Raw genomic sequence first — 15,729 nt, 5'->3', positions numbered from 1 at the left:
AGAGCGAGACTCCGTCTCAAAAAAAAAAAAAACTACAAAAAATTAGCTTGGCATGGTGATGCATGCCTGTAGTCCCAGCTACTCAGAAGGCTGAGGCAAGAGGATCGCTTGAACCCAGGAGGCAGAGGTTGCAGTGAGCCAAGATTGTGCCACTGCACTTCAGCCTGGAGACACAGCAAGACTCCGTCTCAAAAATAAATAAATAAATAAAAATAAAAAGATAGAGAACTATAAGCAAATAGTGAACCCTACTTAGTATGTTTGATTTTTACCATAGTAGAGGTTAGCATTCTCACGTTCTGTATTTATAAATTCTAGACTTGAACAAATTCGTAAATATAATGAGGATAATGGAAGCCAGGTTTCTTTTTTTTTTTTTTTTTTTTTTGAGGCGGAGTCTCGCTCTGTCGCCCGGACTGGAGTGCAGTGGCCAGATCTCAGCTCACTGCAAGCTCCGCCTCCCGGGTTTCCGCCATTCTCCTGCCTCAGCCTCCCGAGTAGCTGGGACTACAGGCGCCGCCACCTCGCCCGGCTAGTTTTTGTATTTTTAGTAGAGACGGGGTTTCACCGTATTAGCCAGGATGGTCTCGATCTCCTGACCTCGTGATCCGCCCGTCTCGGCCTCCCAAAGTGCTGGGATTACAGGCTTGAGCCACCGCGCCCGGCCTGGAAGCCAGGTTTCTAAGTACTACAGAAGGAAGATAAAAATATGGAACACATTATGACAAGAATGAACACTGCAGTCCCATCATCTAGATCTTGGTTTCCAAATATTCACATTCCAAGGAACCAGAGCTCTTTAGAGAAACGATTCATTCCAGGCTGGAGCTAAGACAGTATTTAGGAACGAGCCTGGAACATCTTGGCATTCCAGGAGTAAGGAAATGCTCAAAGAATAATGAAGACAAGTCAAAGGAACACAGAAGCCAGCCGGAATGCATTCCTGCTGGCCAAATCTGGGACAATTTGAGTATAAAAATAAATAACAGATTATAACCCATTGAGGAAAGTAAACATCTATGAATTCATATTGACATAAACAAATGAATAAGTAGGAGAGAAGGGAAAGCTCTTCTTTATAGCAGAATGCCAACTAATTAATACAGACAAAATAATGGCGATAGAAATCAAACAAAAAAAAACCCTGCCATTATTACTATTACATCTTACTAATAACAGACCCAGGAATAATTATCAATTATCAGTGGGTGGATGTTAAACTAGTGGGGAAAAGTTTGGTGACCAGTTATTTACACAGTTACAAAGTATATCTCCACAAATTATCTATTAATTACAAACAGACAACTGTCAGTATTACAGTGGAGAAACATGGTAGATATCCCCTTAACAAATTATCAAAGTTAACAGCTCCAGAAATGGAATAAGTCAACATCATGAATCTCCTGAGATGATGCAGCAAGAAGGATACCATATTACCCTTATGGTATTCCTGCCACAAAATTCATAGTCTGAATGTAAGCATGATGAACCATAAGATAAACCCAAATTAAGGGACTTTTTACAAAATAACTGGCTTCTCCTCTTCAAAAATCCCAAGATCATGAAAGACAAAGAGAAAGCAACTCTTCCAGATTAAAGAAGACTAGAGAGACATAATTAATAAATTTAAAGTGTGATTTTAAAGTGGATCCTGGATAGATGAGGGAAGAGGGTAGGGTGGTTTGTTATAAAGAACATTACTGGGATGAGTCAAAAATTTTAAATATGGATTAGAGTATCACATAAATGTTAATTTTTTTTTTTTTTTTTTTTTTTTTTGAGACGGAGTCTTGCTCTGTCGCCCGGGCTGGAGTGCAGTGGCCGGATCTCAGCTCACTGCAAGCTCCGCCTCCCGGGTTTTACGCCATTCTCCTGCCTCAGTCTCCCGAGTAGCTGGGACTACAGGCGCCCGCCACCTCGCCCGGCTAGGTTTTTTTTTTTTTTTTTTTTTTGTATTTTTAGTAGAGACGGGGTTTCACCGTGTTAGCCAGGATGGTCTCGATCTCCTGACCTCGTGATCCGCCCGTCTCGGCCTCCCAAAGTGCTGGGATTACAGGTTTGAGCCACCGCGCCCGGCCAAATGTTAAAATTTTAATAACTGTACTGTAGGTTATGTAAGAGTATATTCTTGTTGTTAGGAAATAAAGGGGCAAAATATCTGCAACTTAGTCTTAAACGGTACAGATAAAATGTTTGTGGAGTGTGTGTGTGTGTGTGTGTGTGTGTGTGTAGAGAGAGGGAGAGAGAGAGAGAAGAAAACAATTTCACATGAGAATGCTAATGCAAATAGGCAAAAGGTAACAACTGGTGAATGTGAGTAACTGCTATGCAGGAATACTTTATGCTATTCTTGTAACTTCTATAAGTTTCAAATTTAATAAAAATTTTAAAGTTAACAAAACATATTCCTAAATAATTCTCATGTTAAATATTAAACTAAATGGAAACACAAATAGCCTAAAAATAAGGTAAACAAGAGCAAGATACATATCAAAAACTGGACATCAAGAAATTACCAGATAAAAAGTAATCAACAGAAATAAATGCCTGTATAAAAATAATATAAAACAGATTTGAATTCAATATCACAACAAAAGAATCTCAACATTAAAAAAAGCAAAAGAACTGGTGAAGATAAAAATAAAACATAAAAGGCTGGGTGTGGTGCCTCACGCCTGTAATCCCAGCACTTTGGAAGGCCGAGGCAGGAGGATCACTTGAGGTCAGGAGTTTGAGACCAGCCTGGCCAACAAGGCAAAACCCCATTTCTCCTGAAAATACAAATATTAGGTGGGTGTGGCAGTGTGTGCCTGTAATCTCAGCTACTCCAGAGGCTGAGGCAGGAGAATCACTTGAAACTGGGAGGCAGAGGCTGCAGTGAGCTGAGATCTTGCCACTGCACTCCTATACTCCAGCCTGAGCAACTCACTCTGTGAAAAAAAAAAAAAAAAAACCACGCAAAAAAATTTACAATTTACAAAACCCAAAGCTTTTGAAAGTTTTTTTTTGTTTTTTAGTAGAGACGGGGTTTCACCGTGTTAGCCAGGATGGTCTCGATCTCCTGACCTCGTGATCCGCCCGTCTCGGCCTCCCAAAGTGCTGGGATTACAGGTTTGAGCCACCGCGCCCGGCCAAATGTTAAAATTTTAATAACTGTACTGTAGGTATGTAAGAGTATATTCTTGTTGTTAGGAAATAAAGGGGCAAAATATCTGCAACTTAGTCTTAAACGGTACAGATAAAATGTTTGTGGAGTGTGTGTGTGTGTGTGTGTGTGTGTGTGTGTAGAGAGAGGGAGAGAGAGAGAGAGAAGAAAACAATTTCACATGAGAATGCTAATGCAAATAGGCAAAAGGTAACAACTGGTGAATGTGAGTAACTGCTATGCAGGAATACTTTATGCTATTCTTGTAACTTCTATAAGTTTCAAATTTAATAAAAATTTTAAAGTTAACAAAACATATTCCTAAATAATTCTCATGTTAAATATTAAACTAAATGGAAACACAAATAGCCTAAAAATAAGGTAAACAAGAGCAAGATACATATCAAAAACTGGACATCAAGAATTACCAGATAAAAAGTAATCAACAGAAATAAATGCCTGTATAAAAATAATATAAAACAGATTTGAATTCAATATCACAACAAAAGAATCTCAACATTAAAAAAAGCAAAAGAACTGGTGAAGATAAAAATAAAACATAAAAGGCTGGGTGTGGTGCCTCACGCCTGTAATCCCAGCACTTTGGAAGGCCGAGGCAGGAGGATCACTTGAGGTCAGGAGTTTGAGACCAGCCTGGCCAACAAGGCAAAACCCCATTTCTCCTGAAAATACAATATTAGGTGGGTGTGGCAGTGTGTGCCTGTAATCTCAGCTACTCCAGAGGCTGAGGCAGGAGAATCACTTGAAACTGGGAGGCAGAGGCTGCAGTGAGCTGAGATCTTGCCACTGCACTCCTATACTCCAGCCTGAGCAACTCACTCTGTGAAAAAAAAAAAAAAAACCACGCAAAAAAATTTACAATTTACAAAACCCAAAGCTTTTTTTTTGTTTTGTTTTGTTTTGTTTTGTTTTGAGACGGAGTCTCGCTCTGCCACCCAGGCTGGAGTGCAGTGGCCAGATCTCAGCTCACTGCAAGCTCCGCCTCCCGGGTTTACGCCATTCTCCTGCCTCAGCCTCCCGAGTAGCTGGGACTACAGGCGCCCGCCACCTCGCCCGGCTAGTTTTCTGTATTTTTTAGTAGAGACGGGGTTTCACCGTGTTAGCCAGGATGGTCTCGATCTCCTGACCTCGTGATCCGCCCATCTCGGCCTCCCAAAGTGCTGGGATTACAGGCTTGAGCCACCGCGCCCGGCCAAAACCCAAAGCTTTTGAAAGTTTTTTTTTGTTTTTAAAAAGAAGACTGCTGATTAAACGTGGTATGTGTATGTACCACATACTTTAGGTTTTCTCTCCCCCAAGACACCACTAAGATGACCAGTGTATTTTCACACAATAAATTGCTAGCAAGTGCACAAGTATGGCAGATATTGTTGACTACCTCCACCAAAACTACTCCTTCCACTACTTTCTTGATACATGACTTTGATTTTTCTTCCACAGTTACTGTGCTCAGCTCCATAAAACGAATCATGACTGTCTAACTGAGTGATTCTCATTCGTGAGTGTACATTAGAATCACTTGGGTGGCTTTTTATTTTTATTTTTATTTTTTGAGACAGCATCTTACTCTGTCGCCTAGGCTGGAGTGCACTGGTGCGATCTTGGCTCCCTGAAACCTCTACCTCCTAGGTTTAAGGGGTCTCCTGCCTCAGCCTCCCATGTAGTTGGGACTACAGGTGTTCACCACCACACCCAGCTAATTTTTGTATTTTTGGTAGAGACAGGGTTTCACCACATTGGCCAGGCTGGTCCCAAACTCCCGACCTCAGGTGATCCGCCCGCCTTCCTCCCAAAGCGCTGGGATTACGGGTCTGAGCGACTGCACCCAGCCTCTTGGGTAGTTTTTTAAATATTCCAAAGTTTGAACCCACTCCACATCAAATGAAATTTTAATGTTTTTCTATCAGCTTCTGTGCACTGAAGTCATCAGTTCTCAACTGTGGCGGCGCATTAGAGTCATCTGGTGACCTTTTACAAATTGGGGTTGGCTAGTCCAAGTGCAAGTGGTGTTTACAACTAATTGATCACAACCAGTTACAGATTTCTTTGTTCCTTCTTCATTCCCACTGCTTTTGCTTGATTAGTCATAAAACGATAATGAGAAAAATGGTGATGCTCAGGCCATACCCCAGACCAATTAAATCAGAATTGCTGAGAGTGGGACCAGAGGTTAGCAACCAAGGTTAAGAATAGCTAGCTTAGGCCAGACGTGGCTCATGCCTATAATCCCAGCCCTCTGGGAGGCCTAGGTGGGCGGATCACCTGAGGTCAGGAGTTGGAGACCAGCCTGGACAACATGGTGAAACCCCATCTCCATTAAATATACAAAAAAAATTAGCTGGGCGTTGTGCCAGGCGCCTGTAATCTCAGCTACTTGGGAGGCTGAGGAAGAACTGCCTGAACCCAGGAAGTGGAGGTTGCAGTGAGCCGAGATCGTGCCATTAAACTCCAGCCTGGGTGACAACAGCAAAACCTAGTCTGAAGCAAACAAACAAAAAAAGAATAGCTAGCTGAAATGAAATGAAATCATTATTTGTTCTACGTGCTATTTTGTACCTTTTGCAGCAATAAGTGACCTAACTGGCAGTTAGAAAAGCTGATTCTGTTAGAGACAACTGAGTGTACTGTGAAGTGATCAAGCCAATTTGAAATTTAATTTGGAAGTATTTATTGACATTTAAAATACGTATACTCAGCTGGGCTCACGCCTGTAATCCCAGCACTTTGGGAGGCCAAGGCGGGTGGATCACCTGGGGTCGGGAGTTTGGGACCAGCCTGACCAACATGGAGAAACCCTGTCTCTACCAAAAATACAAAATTAGCCAGATGTGGTGGCGCATGCTTGTAATCCCAGACACTCGGGACGCCGAGGCAGGAAAATTGAGCCCTGGAGGCGGAGGTTGTGGTGAGCCGAGATTGTGCCATTGCACTCCAGCCTGGGCAACAAGAACAAAACTCCATCTCAAAAATAAATAAATAAAATAAAATAAAATAAAACACACATACATTATTCCTATAATTTCACTTTTTAGTGAAATGTACATGTATGTACATATGTATGTACTTAAATGCATAGAATACAGGTTAATAAAATGAAAAATTAATCAATAACAGTGGCTATGTTTGGGTAGATACCTGGGATTGGGGACTGTGGCTGCACAAGACTTGAGCCCCTCTATAATATATAAATTATTTTTATAAGAAAAATATATTCATTAATTATGTATATAATTATAATTTTACTGAAAAGGAAAAAAACAAGCACTAGCATTTGGCCAAAGTAGATGGTTATTTATAAAGGCAATAATTTGTAAGCAAACTATATTCAACAATAAAGACTTGGTGAACTAACTCTATGAGGCCATTACAATTCATGATAAAGATAAATGTTACCATAGACAGCTGTTTATATGTATTTTGGCATAATAAACACAGGTTACACAGATCAATAGCTACACAATGATCATATTAAAAAAAGAATTCTAAGTATTTGCTGTAACAATTTGATGGTAGCTACATCTAATTGATAGGATTACAGATGACAAAAAAACAAGATTGCTGTTTTCTTTATCCTACTGTTTTCTAAATTTGTTGTAATAAGGAAACAAATTTAGAAATGAAAATAAAGAATACAGCAATCTTGTTTTTTTGTTTTTTTGGAGACAGAGTCTCATTCTGTCACCCAGGCTGGAGTGCAGTGGCACGATCTTGGCTCACTACAGCCTCTGCCTCCCGGGTTCCAGTGATTCTCCTGCCTCCCAAGTAGTTGGAATTACAGATACCTGCCACCATGCCTTGGTTAATTTTTGTAGTTTTAGTAGAAATGGGATTTCACCATGTTGTTAAGCCTGGTCTGGAACTCCTGACCTCAGGTGATGCGCCTGCCTCGGCCTCCCAATGTTCTGGGATTACAGGCATGAGCCACTGGCCTGGCCAAATACAGCAATGTTAAGAAGTGACACATTTGATCATGTATTCAAAGGTTTTTGAAAGAAAATATAGACATGGTTCAGGAGGAAGCACAGAGACATAAATCAAAACTGAAAAAAATTCAAATATATAAATACAAACTATTTATAATATCACCAAGTAGGAAGTACAAAGTAAGGGAAAAGCAAGTAAGTTTTCACTGAATAGATATGGGACTAAGACCAGGTATATGAGAAAAAACTGAATTTAGATCCCCAAATTAAAGCAAAACAAATTCAAAATGGATTGAAAAGTTATATATAAGATAACTGAAAGTCAAAATCCTGTTCTAAATGATTCACAATGTAGGTAGGGAGCAAAACTTACATATAAGATATTCTGGGAAAAACCCAAGGCATTTAGTTAAACGCTTTCTATTGTAATTGCTATAGAGGTCCCAAGAGTGAAAAGTAAAGAAGGAAAATAACATTTACTCAACACCAGATGTGTATCACGTATTGTGCACATAAATTATTTCAATCTTGAAAACACTGAGAGAAAATTATTATCTCTTCTTCACAGGTTAAACACCTCACAAGTGGTATGGGTGAAATCAGATGCCATATTTTTCTGATATTTAAGAGCACGTTCTTTATGCCGTATTACAGAGAGATAAGTGAGTAAAATAATCTGAGATGATTTTTTTTCCAATGAAGACAATATGTGAACTACAGAGTTGGTAAGAAAAGATAGCAAAGATGTAGAGGCAGAAATTACCTCATATAGCACAGTGGAGGTAAGAGGTGGGGAAGAGAAAAGGGTAGTTAAAACAGAAACATGGGCCAGGTGCGATGGCTCATGCCTGTAATCCCAGGACTTTGTGAGGCTGAGCTGGGTGGACCACCTGAGATCAGGAGCTCGAGACCACCCTGACCAACATGGAGAATCCCTGTCTCTACTAAAAATACACAATTAGTCAGGCATGGTGGTGTATGCCTGTAATCACAGCTACTTGGGAGGCTGAGGCAGGAAAATCACTTGAACGGTAGGCAGAGGTTGTGGTGAGCCACGATCATACCATTGCACTCCAGCCTGGGCAACAAGAGTGAAACTCCGTTTAAAAAAAAAAAAAAAAAAGGCCAGGGACGGTGGCTCACTTCTGTAATCCCAGCACTTTGGGAGGCCAAGGCGGGCAGATCACGAAGTCAGGAGATGGAGACCATCCTGGCTAACACAGTGAAATCCCGTCTCTACTAAAAATACAAAATTAGTCAGGCATGGTGGTGTATGCCTGTAATCCCAGCTACTCGGGAGGCTGAGGCAGGAAAATCACTTGAACGGGAGGCAGAGGTTGTGGTGAGCCACGATCATACCATTGCACTCCAGCCTGGGCAACAAGAATGAAACTCCATTAAAAAAAAAAAAAAAAAAGGCGGGCGCGGTAGCTCAAGCCTGTAATCCCAGCACTTTGGGAGGCCCAGACGGGCGGATCACGAGGTCAGGAGATTGAGACCATCCTGGCTAACACGGTGAAACCCCGTCTCTACTAAAAATACAAAAACTAGCCGGGCGAGGTGGCGGGCGCCTGTAGTCCCAGCTACTCGGGAGGCTGAGGCAGGAGAATGGCGTAAACCCGGGAGGCGGAGCTTGCAGTGAGCTGAGATCTGGCCACTGCACTCCAGTCCTGGCAACAGAGCGAGACTCCGCCTCAAAAAAAAAAAAAAATAAGCCAGGCGCGGTGGCTCCTGTAATCCCAGCACTTTGGGAGGCCGAGGCGGGAGGATCATGAAGTCAGGAGATCGAGACCATCCTGGCTAACACAGTGAAACCCCGTCTCTACTAAAAATACAAAAAATTAGCTGGGCATGGTGGTGGGCACCTGTAGTCTCAGCTACTTGGGAGGCTGAGGCAGGAGAATGGTGAACCCAGGAAGCAGAGCTTGCAGTGACCCAAGATCGCACCACTGCACTCCAGCCTGGGCAACACAGTGAGACTCTATCTCAAAAAAAAAAAAGAAAAAGGAAAGAAACATGATAAGTGAGAAGAGTAAAAGATACCATAAAAAGCAGGCTTGGCCGGGCGCGGTGGCTCAAGCCTGTAATCCCAGCACTTTGGGAGGCCGAGACGGGCGGATCACGAGGTCAGGAGATCGAGACCATCCTGGCTAACACGGTGAAACCCCGTCTCTACTAAAATATACAAAAATCTAGCTGGGCGAGGTGGCAGGCGCCTGTAGTCCCAGCTACTCGGGAGGCTGAGGCAGGAGAATGGTGTAAACCTGGGAGGCGGAGCTTGCAGTGAGCTGAGATCCGACCACTGCACTCCAGCCTGGGCGACAGAGCGAGACTCTGTCTCAGAAAAAAAAAAAAAAAAAAAAAGCAGGCTTGATTGTACCAGATGTTACTAACACAAAAATATTAGACAATAAATAACTACATTATATGTAAATCCATACCTAATTTTCATATCCCCCACTTCCAAAAATGTAGTTGAGGAGGCCAAGAATAAAAGAAAATGTTAAAAATTATATTAATACATAAAGAGCTACAGAAGATAGGAGTGGGAGGATACCGTATATAAAGAACTTTTCACCCACAGCTTTGTCTTTCCTCAGGTACTGTTACCAGTAACCTGCTTATTGGCTCAAAGGATCAACCCTTTGTCTGGAGTCCAAGATTGATTTGAGGGAAAAGGCAAGCCAGGTTTCTGCTCAACTCCAGGGTGAAGTTAGAGGTCTGAGGAAAGAACAAGGTGCATTTAAATGAAATTCAAGTTTTGGAAGACATCAGAAAGGGAATTTTCAATTTCTTTCTTGTACAACCTAGCTGTTCGAGTTACCACACATTTCAGTCTTTCTAATAAAGCTGCTTTTCAAGGAGGAGGAGGAGGAGGGGGACAAGGACAGGGAGGAGGAGATAGGTGCTCAATATTAAAAAAAAAAAAACCCAGACTAAAATTATGATTGATCATTATCTGAACTGCTCAGATTCCAGACAGTCAATGCCAAAGGAATACTCTGTACAATGAATTATGTGATTCCTACTTGCCTAGAACTATTTATAGGAGATAAGCAAGACCTTGCTGAGAAACACTAAGACCTACATCAACTGAGAGGCTCATGTTATTAGAAGAGTGCCCCTAGAGGCCGGGCGCAGTGGCTCAAGCCTGTAATCCCAGCACTTTGGGAGGCCGAGACGGGCGGATCACAAGGTCAGGAGATCGAGACCATCCTGGCTAACACAGTGAAACCCCGTCTCTACTAAAAAATACAAAAAACTAGCCAGGCGAGGTGGCGTAAACCTGGGAGGCGGAGCATGCAGTGAGCCGCGACAGAGCGAGACTCCATCTCAAAAAAAAAAAAAAAAAAAGAAGAGTGCCCCATTGTCTCTTGGCCTTTTGGTTAAGATCAAGTGTAGAAGAGTTTCCAAATTTCTACTCATAAAATTATACATACAATGCAATTTCATCAAAATTCCAAGAGACGTTTGTGTGCAACCAAGCTAATTCAAAAATTGACATGAAAATGCAAAGAAACACAAACAGCCTAGACACTCTTGAGGAAAAAGAAGGTGAGTGTACTTGCTCCAAATACAAAGTTACGGTGAGTAAGACAGTATGGTATTACTGTGAGGAGTGACAAACAGACTAGCGGAACAGAATCCAGAAATAGACATAGACATTTATGTTTACTTGATTTTTTTACTAAAATGACACTGCATATCAGTGCAGAAAATATTAACTTTCCAATAAATGATACTATAATAACTGAATACACACCTGGGGGGAAAATGAAATTGAATCCTACCCTACAAAAATTGCAGGTGGTGTAAAGACCTAAACGTTAAAGCCAAAATCTAGAAAGTTTTCGGCTTGGCTGGGTGCGGTGGCTCACGCCTGTAATCCCAGCACTTTGGAAGGCTGAGGTAGACGGATCACCTGAGGTCAGGAGTTCCAGACCAGTCTGACCAACATGGAGAAATCCTGTCTCTACTAAAAATACAAAATTAGCCAGGTGTGGTGGTGCATGCCTGTAATCCCAGCTACTCGGGAGGCTGAGGCAGGACAATTGCTTGAACCCAGGAGGCAGAGGTTGCAGTAAGCGGAGATAGGCCACTGCACTCCAGCCTGGGCAACAAGAGCTAAACTCCATGTCAAAAAAATGAAGGAAAGAAAAAGAGGAAGAAAGGAAGGAAGGAAGGAGGAAGGAAGGAAGGAAGGCAGGCAGGCAGGCAGGCAGGCAAGTTTTTGTCTTTAACACCAAAGAAAATCTTCATTACCTTAAGGTAGACAAAAATTTCTTAAACAAGACTAACCATAGGAAATGATATTATTACAATGAAACCCAGAACTTCTATTTGTCAAAAGGTACCACATAGAGTGAAAAGCCAAACCAGAGCAGGTAAAAATACTTATCACATATACAACTGAAAAAAAAGATTAATTTACACACATATGTACAACTGCTGCAAATCAGAGAAAAACAACGCAATTAAAAATTGGTCAAGTATTTGAACAACATCTTATAAAAGGGGACATTCAACTGCACTCCAGCCTGGGCAATAGAGACTCAGTCTCAAAAAAAAAGAGGGGGGACAGTCAAATGGCCAAGAATCAGTGCTCAACTTTATTAGTAATAAAGGAAATTTAAATTAAATATAAATTAGACACCCACCAGATTGGCAAAAATTTAAGGGTTTTATGATGCCAAGGGCTAGCATGGATGTGGAGCTAAGAAAACTCTTGTAAACTGCTGGCAAAAGTACAGTATCTTTAGAGAACAGTTTGGCAATCTTTGGTAAAACTGAAGATGTACAAATCCTACCTATCAATATTTTTTTTTTTTTTTTTTGAGATGGAGTCTCACTCTGTCACCAGGCTGGAGGACAGCGGCATGATCTCGGCTGATTGCTACCACTGCCTCCAGGGTTGAAGCGATTCTCCACAGCCTCCCGAGTAGCTGGGACTACAGATGCATGCCAACACGCCCAGCTAACTTTTGTATTTTTAGTTGAGATGGGGTTTCACCATGTTGGCCAGGATGGCCTTGATCTCTTGACCTCTTGATCCGCCTGCCTTGGCCCCCCAGAGTGCTGGGATTACAGGCATGAGCCACTGTGTCCAGCCAGTATTAGCAATTTAATCGCTAGGTATATACACCACAGAAATGCAAGCAAGTGTGTACCAAAATATGCACACAAAATGATCATAGTCACACTGCCTGAAGTAGCCAAAAATGACAAGATAAATGTCCATCCAGAGTAGAAGGATAAGGCCAGGACAGTGGCTCATGCCTGTAATCTCAGCACTTTGGGATGCTGAGGCAGGCGGATCACCTGAGGTCAGGAGTTCAAGACCAGCCTGGCCAACATGGTGAAACCCCATCTTTACTAAAAATACAAAAATTAGCCAGGCCGGGTGATACACACCTGTAATCCCAGCTACTTGGGAGGCTGAGGGAGGAGAATCACTTGAACTCAGGAGGCGGAGGTTGCAGTGAGCCAAGATCGTGCCATTGCACTCCAGCCTGGACAACAGAGCAAGAATCCGTCTCAAAAACAAACAAATAAGAGTAGAAGGATAAGTAAATTATAATATGTCCATATAATGGGATAGTATAAACATAGCAATAAAAAATGAACTGTTGGCCGGGTGCAGTGGCTCTTGCCTATAATCCCAGCATTTTGGGAGGCTGAGGAGGGTGGATCACCGGAGGTCAGGAGTTCGAGACCAGCCTGGCCAACATGGCAAAACCCAGTCCCTACTAAAAATACACAAGTTAGCTGGGTGTGGTGGCACGCGCCTGTAATCCCAGCTACTCTGGAGGCTGAGTGAGGAGAATCGCGTGAACCCAAGAGCCAGAGATTGTAGTGAGCTGAGATCTCGCCACTGCGTTCCAGCCTGGGTGACAGGGCAAGACTCTGTCTCAAAAAAAAAAAAAATGAACTGTCACTTTTATTATGTAGTCTTTTGTGAAAAAAAGAAACAAAAGAATGTCTATTCATACAAAGTTAGAAAACAAACAAAAGTTGCACTTCTATGGCTTTGGGATTAATTCATAGGTACTAAAGCTCTAATGAAGGGCAAAGAAATGACCACAGTGGTTATTATCACAGAAGCACAGTGTTGTTTGTGACTGTGGAGGAGTACAGTAGAGGCTTCTTCAGTGATGGATGTATTCTAGTTATTGATCTGGGTACCCCTTACATGGATCTTTATAATTACTTGTTAAACTGTGCAAGTTGGTATTTTACTTGTTAAGGTGAACAAGTGGGTGTTTTACTTATTAAACTGCACAAGTGGGTCCCATTTCTTTACCGAATTTGAAGAAAAAAGCCGTTGGCATTCAAATAAATGTTATGCATCTCTAAAAATATTTTCAAAATATACTATGTGGGAAAATATTTAATTTTATGTGAAAATGTAGGATATAAAATGGCAAATGCTGCATGAATTCAATTATGTTTTATGTGCATATATAAATTTTCTACTTTAGGGATTTCTGTACTTTTGAAATTATTTAAAACAATCATGTTTTACTTTTATAATCTGAAAGAAATCACATTTTTAAAAAAGATAGCATAAAGAAAAATTAAAACCGAGTGAGGTGGCTCACACCTGTAATCCCAGCAGTTTGGGAGGTTTAGGCAGGCGGACAGATTGTGCCCAGGAGTGCGAGACCAGCCTGGGCAACATGGTGAAACTCTGTCTCTACTAAAAATAGAAAAAGTAGCTGGGCTTGGTGGCATATGCCTGTAATTCCAGCTACTCGGGAGGCTGAGACAAGAGAATTGCTTGAGTCCGGGAGGTGGAAGTTGTAGTGAGCCAAGATCGCTCCACTGCATTCCAGCCTGGGCGACAGAGCCAGATTCTGTCTCAAAAAAACAAAAAATAAAAACAAAAGAAAGCGAGAAAAAAAAAAGAAAAATTAAAATTGTCTGACAAATTAGTAAGAGAAAATCACGTGTGGGAGGTGGGGTTTGAAGACACCACATTTTCTCAAAAGGGAAATTCCAGGGATCAGGTCATCTGATAAGCAAGAATTTTCAAGAGAAGGAAAGCAACTATGTCCTGACAAAGAAAAAGGGATTTCAGGAAACAAGAGGAAAGGACAAGCTACCTTACAGGTGCCTTGAGGATGTTCAACAGTCATTCTTTACTCCTCTCCGGAGGTCTCTATCCAAGCAGGGCAGAGCTAAGGAAGGAGAAAGGAGTCAGAAAACATCAGGTTCTTCTGAGAGAGATCCGGTTTGACTATGTCAGAAGTTATCTTGGCTCAGCCCCTACTGCCCACCACCTACAGAGTAAAGTCAAAGAAGTCTAGGACGTCCTGCTCAATCCGGGCTGGGTCAATGCCGTTCTGGGCAGAATCTGTTTCTGAGCTCACAGAGGTCTCCAGTGGCTGAAGTCACAAAGACAGAGACTCCCCATACCTACATTGGCTATCTGGACATATAGTCACACAAACTAACTCACACCATGGGGACATAAACGTCACAGGCACCCCAAACCTAAACACAACAGGCTGCACATGGTCACACAATCACACACACACACCACGGGGGCAGACACGGACACAACTGCAGAATCCGTGGACATCTCTCACTCAAACTCCCAGTGACATATACCTTGGGATCGCAATGACAACAATGTCACACGCACCCTACATCAACAATATCACCAACACGCGCGCGTGCGCGCACACAAGGAAGCAGCCACAAACCTCACAAGGCATACTACACACAGTTCCGCAAATAGTAATAAACACACACACACGCCAAGGGGACACACAGTCACAACCGCGGTCCAGGAACCTCACACTCGCAAACACAGTGCCCAACCCGGTCACAATTAAACTCCACTCACACCCGCACAAACATAAACAAAAAGTCCTCCCCGCCCTCACAGTTCCATACACGGTCGCACAGATACACGCCCACCACAGAGACACCCCCAGTCACAACCGTACACACTCCTCACAATAGCTCCTTAGCCTGCTCCCCACGCAGCCCACACAGGTCGGGAGTTCCTGTCGCCCCAGGCTCCGAGCAGCCTCACTTACGCCTGTTCGGGTAGGGTCAGCTCCGCTCCGCTGGAATACAAAAAAGTCGAGCCCAACTACCTCACAAAGCCCCAAGGCCGCTAGCCCAAACCCGCGGGAAGATCCCGCCCACTCCTCAAGAGACAATCTAGTTATCGCGGGAGAGAGCCCTGAGCCTAGAGGCTTCTGGGAAGTGTAGTCCAGAAAGCGACAAGTTGCCGAAAGCTACAAAGCCCAGCCATCCCGATTCCCGTGGCGCGGAATCTGGCACCAACAAAACTAAATATTTGAGGTGAGCTGCCCATTGGAGCCTTCCGGGAGTCTCACCTGACAAGGACTCCCTAGACCAAGCTTTAGTCAGGCTCCTCTGAGTCCGTTTTGTTTGGCCAGACCTCCTCCATAGCCTGCGAACTCCACTTCAGCAAGAATCCAGCTAAGCTAGTTTAGCAACAATCCCCCCACCCTTGATACTTGAGTTCCTCTTAGTAATTTACCATGCTTTAATTCCTTCACCCAGCCCGTTAGTTATAAATTTCCAGCTGCTGTTGTATTGGAAGTTGACTATTGCAATAGTCTTTAACCAAGTCCTTCTTGCCTGTTTAACTCCTCTGGAGCA

General features: G+C 42.7%; 1 protein-coding gene across 8 annotated transcripts in view; it reads right to left on the bottom strand.

Moving 5' to 3' along the window:
* Positions 1–15,718, bottom strand: part of ZNF345 (zinc finger protein 345) — an 83,955-nt gene extending 68,237 nt beyond the window's left edge. For 2 of the 8 annotated variants that reach the window (XR_004440813.1, XR_004440812.1), the window contains exons 1-2: positions 15,135–15,397; positions 14,193–14,267 (exon numbers count right to left, since the gene is read on the bottom strand). The gene's annotated coding sequence lies outside the window, so the exon portion shown is untranslated. The other 6 variants (XM_033225981.1, XM_033225977.1, XM_033225978.1 and 3 more) reach the window with 6 other exon arrangements.
* Positions 15,719–15,729: the final 11 nt, after the last annotated feature.

The sequence above is a fragment of the Trachypithecus francoisi genome, unplaced genomic scaffold, assembly GCF_009764315.1.
Source record: "Trachypithecus francoisi isolate TF-2019V2 unplaced genomic scaffold, Tfra_2.0 Lachesis_group12, whole genome shotgun sequence".
NCBI lineage: Eukaryota > Metazoa > Chordata > Mammalia > Primates > Cercopithecidae > Trachypithecus > Trachypithecus francoisi.
This window is presented reverse-complemented; position numbering and strand designations above follow the sequence as displayed.